Raw genomic sequence first — 6039 nt, forward strand, 5'->3', positions numbered from 1 at the left:
CAGATGTAACATGCACTTAGTTATGGTTGAGAGCCGATATAGGCATTAATTCAAATGAAGTAGAATGTAACACGCGCTTAGTTGTGGCCGAGGGCCGATATAGGCGTTAATTCGAACGAGATCAAATGTAACCTATGCTTAGTTGTGGCCGAGGGCCGATATAGGCATTAATTCGAACAAGGCCGAATGTAACATGCGCTTAGTTGTGGAGGAGGGCCGATATAGGCGTTAATTCAAATGAGGTCGAATGTAACCTACGCTTGGGGAAAACAGAAATGAACTCATGTATTTATTCTTTGTTCATATACTTAGAGAGATTTATATATTTTCCGGGCGTCGGCTGGCATTTCAGTCCTAGTCCTAGTGTATCTAGTCCCTTCATTGGTCGAACTGGAAAAGTGTTGAGAGGTTGATCAATGAACCGGTGCCTTCATCTGTGCGCACTTCAATCCTGTAGTATCCCCATCATCACCTCGTTAAAAACCTCCTCGAGAAAACCCAATTGGGACAAAACTCGAGTGAGGGAAAAATATTGCGACTTTGGGGACCTCATCCTTTAAAAGTTGAAGTACTTGAGGTGTGTAATATTTTAGTTGTTTGGTAGTTGCTTTCCTTCCATTGTTTCTAGTGTGAATGACCATTTGTTTGCTGTTGCCGTGATTTTCTAGGGGTCGTCCCAGTTTGTTGCTAGTTTGCCTTCCCGCGGGTCTTTGCTTGCTTGTATTTTGGCTCTAAGCACGTAGACCCCGACTTTGAATGGTCTAATCTTTGCCCTTTTGTTATAATAGCATTCTGCTTGTTGCTTTTGGGCGACCATTCTCACTAGGCCATATCTCTTCGTCGAGTTCCTGCATTCTACTCTCATCGTTTTAGGGTCCACTTTCGCAGGAGTATCTTAGGCTGGGCTCCCCGACCTCGACCGGTATTACTGCATTAGTCCCATAGACTAACGAGTATGGCATTTTTTCTGTGCTCGTCTTTGGCGTTGTTCGGTATGCCCAGAGTACTTCTGGTAATATTTTCGGCCACAGTCCCTTGATGTCTTTGAGTTTCTTCTTCATGATGTTCAGTATTGACTTGTTGGAGGATTCCGCTTGCCCGTTGTCCGGGGGTGGTAAGGCATTGAGAGTATCCTTTTGATGTGCCATTTTTCAAAAACATTGATGACCTTCTTTCCTGCAAATGGGAGTCCGTTGTCGCAGTTGATTTCTTTGGGGAGACCGAAACGACATATGATATTTTTCCATATGAAAGTGATCACCTTATATTCACGTATTTGGGCGAATGCTCCTGTTTTCACCCATTTAGAGAAATAGTCAGTTAAAACTAAGAGAAATCGTACGTTACCTCGTCCTTCCAGGAGGGGACCATGATGTCCATTCCCCATTTGATGAACGGGCAATGGGAAGTTACTGAGTGTAGGTGTCCGCCTGCTTGGTGGATCATTGGGACATATTTATGGCATTGCTCGCATTGTTTCACAAATTCCGCGGCCTCCTTTTTCATGGTGGGCCAGTAATATCCTGCCCGTATGAGGCATTTGACTAGAGCTCGATTGCCGGAGTGAGCTCCACAGTGGCCTTCGTGTACTTCTTCAAGGATGCGTTGTGTCTGATTTGGGCCTAAGCATTTCGCTAGAGAGTCGCCGTATGTCCTTTTTTATAGGTCATTGTGGATGATGCTGTATCTGGCTGCTTGCATTCGCAGATTTTTGGCCTCTTTTTTATTGTTAGGGAGTACGTCGTCCTGTAAATATGTAATAATACGGTTGTGCCAGTCCCAAGTCAGGTCTATGGTACTTACCTCGATTTGATATATCGACGAGTTGAGGAGGTGGACCACATTTCTTTCTCTGGTTGTAATGTTTTTGGTAGCTGCGGCTAATTTGGCGAGTTCGTCCGCCCCGGTGTTGTGTGCTCGGGGGATCTGTTCGAGTTGACATTCGTCGAACTCAGGTAGTAGTTTGCAGATTTCGGTCTGGTATTTTTGTAACCTTTTCCCCTTGATTGGAAAGTCCCTATGACTTGGTTGACCACGAGTTGAGAATCGCAGCGCAATCTTAGTCGCTTTGCCCCGTATTTGAGTGTTAGTCTTAGTCCTGCAATTGCGGCCTCATACTCGGCCTCGTTGTTAGTCATGTATGGGCATCTTATGGACTGGCGAATCACTTCGTCTGTTGGGACATCGAGCACGAGTCCCAGCCCAGATCCTGATGCGTTAGACACGTCATCGGTGTACAGGACCCAAAGGTCTTGTGTTTGGGGAGAAGTGTGGATGGCTTCTTTTTCGACTTCGGGCACTATTTTTGCACTGAAGTCGGCGACGAAGTCCGTTAGGACATGTGACTTTATTGTCGTTCACGTCCGATATTTAATATCATGCTCGCTTAGTTTAATGGCATATTTTTCCAACCTTCCCGATAGCTCGGGTTTGTGTAAAATGCTTCTTAAAGGGAAAGTCGTGACGACCGAGATGGGGTGGCACTGGAAATACGGTCTAAGCTTTCGTAAAGCTACGACCAAGGGCATGGCCAGTTTTTCAAGATAGGGGTATCCCCTCTCGGCATCGACTAGTGTTTTGCTAATGTAATAGATGGAAGATTGCGTACCTTTATTTTCTTGGACCAGGACTGTGCTCACAACTACTTCAGACACGGCGAGATAAACGATGAGGGGCTGTCCCAGTTTTAGTTTTGAGAGCAATGGTGGTGAGGACAAGTACACCTTTAACTCCTCCAGGGCTTTGACGCACTCATGGGTCCATTGGAGGTCGTTCTCCTTTTGTAATATGCCGAAGAACTTATGGCACCTATCGGAGGATCGTGAGATGAACCTCGAAAGGGCGGCGATACGGCCAGTTAACCTCTGGACCTACTTTTTGGTGGTCAAGAGCTCTGGTATCCCTTCTATGGCTTTGATTTGGTCGGTATTGACCTCGATACCTCACCGTGACACTAGGAAACCCAAGAATTTCTCTGAGGCCACACTGAATGCATATTTTTCGGGGTTCAGTTTCATGTCGAGTATGCCGAAGACTTCTCTCAAGTGGTCGATGTAATCTTCTTTCCTTTTGGATTTAACCAGCATATTGTCGATGTAGACTTCCATCGCTTTTTCGAGTTGTTCTTTGAACATCTTTGTCACCAATATTTGGTAAGTTGCCCCGCATTTTTCAGTTCAAAAGGCATGACCCTATAGAAGTACGTCCCCTGGTGGGTGATGAAGGTGGTCTTTTCCTGGTCCTCTTCCTCTATTAAGATCTGATTATAGCCCGAGTAGGCATCCAAGAAACTTAGCAACTCGTGCCCGGCTGTTGCATCAATGAGTTGGTCGATACGAGGTAATGGAAATGAATCCTTGGGGCAAGCTTTGTTCAGATCAGTGAAATATACGCACATCCACCAGTTGTCGTTCTTCTTTTTCACCATTACTACTTTGGCGACCCATTAGGGGTACTTCGACTCTTTGACGGAGCCATTTTCCATTAATTTCTGCACTTCTTCACGCACTGCGTCATTGATTGTGGAGTTGAACTTACGTCAAACCTGCCTCACCGGGGAGTAGAGTGGATCGACATTCAATTTTTGTGTGGCGATCTCCTTTGGGATACTTGGCATATCTGCATAGCTAAAAGCAAACAAGTCCGCGCTAGTAGTTAAAAATTCACGAAACTTACTCGGTTCCTGAAGTTTGCAGTCGATGTAAGCTTTCTTGTTGTGGTCGTTGTTGTCTAGTTGGACGGGGTCGAGGTCCTCTATGGTCGATCATGCGGCCTCGACCATATCGGGGTCTCTCATGACATCCTCGCTGTCATCGCTTACCGACCTCGACTCTGTTGATTGCTATGCCTCTTTTTCTTTATCCTTTGTTTGTTGGGTGACCATGCAGTCTAGGGTGATGTGGTAGCATTCCTGGGATGTGTTTTGCTCTCCTCGTATATTGAATATCCCCCATGAAGTTGGGAATTTGATGATTTTGTACAAGACGAAAGGGAAAGCTCTCATGGTGTGTATCCATAGTCACCCTATGATGGCATTGTATATTGTGTCCTGGTCCATGATTTGGAATATGGTCTCCAGAGTGATGCCACCTGCTAGGACGGGGAGTGTGATCTAGCCAGACGTTCGCTCAATTGCATTGTTAAAGCCTTTTGGTGTGATGCAGTGTGGCACTATCTTGTCCTCGAGTTTCATTTGTGCAAGTACTCGAGGATGGATAATACACGCGCCGCTCCCATCGTCTACCATAATCTGTCTTACGTCGATATCTAAAATTTGCAAAGTAATAACGAGGGCATTATAGCGAAGGAAAGCCAAACGCTGGTATTTGACTTATCGAAGATGATACTTTCTTCGAGTTCATCATACCGTTCGTGGGTGATCGACCATTTGAGCTTGTGGGTTGTGGTGAACTTCACACTATTGATAGAAGCGTCGTCCCTGCCATCGATGATCATGTGGATGGTACGGGCTGGTGAGGGCGGTTTTGGCGGCCCTTGATGTTGTCCACGTCCCCTGGCAAAGTTTGTCCTTCCCCGATCGCTCAATAATTCTTTGAGGTGTCACTGTCGCAACATGTTTACGACCTCCTTTCTTAGGGCAATGCAATCTTCGATTTTGTGTCCTCGCTCTTGATGGAACTTGCAGAGGGCATCTGATTTTCTAGTATTCGGGTCCGACCTCATCTTTTGTGGCCATTTTACCTTCTGTCCGAGCTTCTCCAAGGCGTAGACGATCTCTGTAGGTGACATGCAAAAAATGTGAGCGGATAGTAAATGGGGCATACCTCTCTCATTCCGGTGAGTCCCTATTCTTGATCGAGATGGGCCTTATTCATGGCGAGATGAGCACGCAACGGTGGTTCTGACATATGGGATATGTCATTTCCGGTTTGGTCGTGAGGCCGCGAGATCTCTTCTGATATCATTTCTCCGATCTTTGCTGGATTCTGCTTGTACCGAGGTTAGTCGATGGGTCGGCCCATTGAGGTCATCTTCTTCTGCTCGGACTTTGGCACAATATGCATTGTGTATTTCGTCCCAAGTTGTTGGGGGGATACTTCATAAGCCGACTTAATAATTTTCTTGTCGCCCTTGAACCATTTCTGCTCAGCCCATTTTGAAAAGTAGTTACCGCCATTCCTTCTGATACATTGGGCAAGGTCATTCTTACTCGGTTAAAACGGGCGAGGAAGTCCCTCAGCTTCTCTCCCGGAGACTGTTGATAGCAAAGATGTCGTTTACTCTTGCCTCGGCCTTCTTGGCCCCGGCATGGGCCGTCACAAACTTATGGGCTATTTCCTCAAAGGTTTCGATAGAACATGCAGGCAGTTGCGAATACCAGGTTAATGCACCACCTGTGAGGGTTTTGCCGAATTTCTTTAGCAGAATGGAGGATACTTGTTACTTGGCGAGATCATTGCCTTACACGGCGGTGACATAATGGGTCACATGATCCTCGGGGTCAATTGTGCCATCGTATATTTTCAGGTATGGCGGCATTTTAAAGGTCTTTGGTATGGAATGTGGGGCAGCGTTATCACTGTATGGCTGCTCGACGAACCGACCGGCATCTCTCTTCGGCAATAGCTTAGGAGCGCCCGGTATTTTATCGACCCTTTCTTGGTGTTCTCTCATTTGGTCCCTAAATGCCTTGTTCTCGTTTTTTATTTCCTCCATCCTTTTCAGAATGGCTGTGAGAGCGTCGTCGCCTGCATTGTTAACAACATTATGAGTAATACATGTTGTTGTGGGAGGAGGAGGTTGATCGTGTTGCTCGTCCACTGGTGGTGTAGCACAGGTTCTCGCATTTACTGCGGCCGCATCCTGAACGGGCTTGTGGAGGACGCTGGTCAGTGTATCAGTTAACCAGGCCTCAAGGAGCTTATTTATCGCTGGTGGTGCCTTCTCTCCCACGGATATGGAGGCTGTCTTACCAAGAGATTTTGTGATGCTGCAGTGGGTGAACCACCTTGCCTAGGAGAGGCATTGGTTGTTGTGTCCTCGTCCACTGCTTCAGAGCTTTCGTGGATGATGTTCATG

This window comes from Nicotiana tabacum, chromosome 14, assembly GCF_000715075.1.
Source record: "Nicotiana tabacum cultivar K326 chromosome 14, ASM71507v2, whole genome shotgun sequence".
Taxonomy (NCBI): Eukaryota; Viridiplantae; Streptophyta; class Magnoliopsida; order Solanales; family Solanaceae; genus Nicotiana; species Nicotiana tabacum.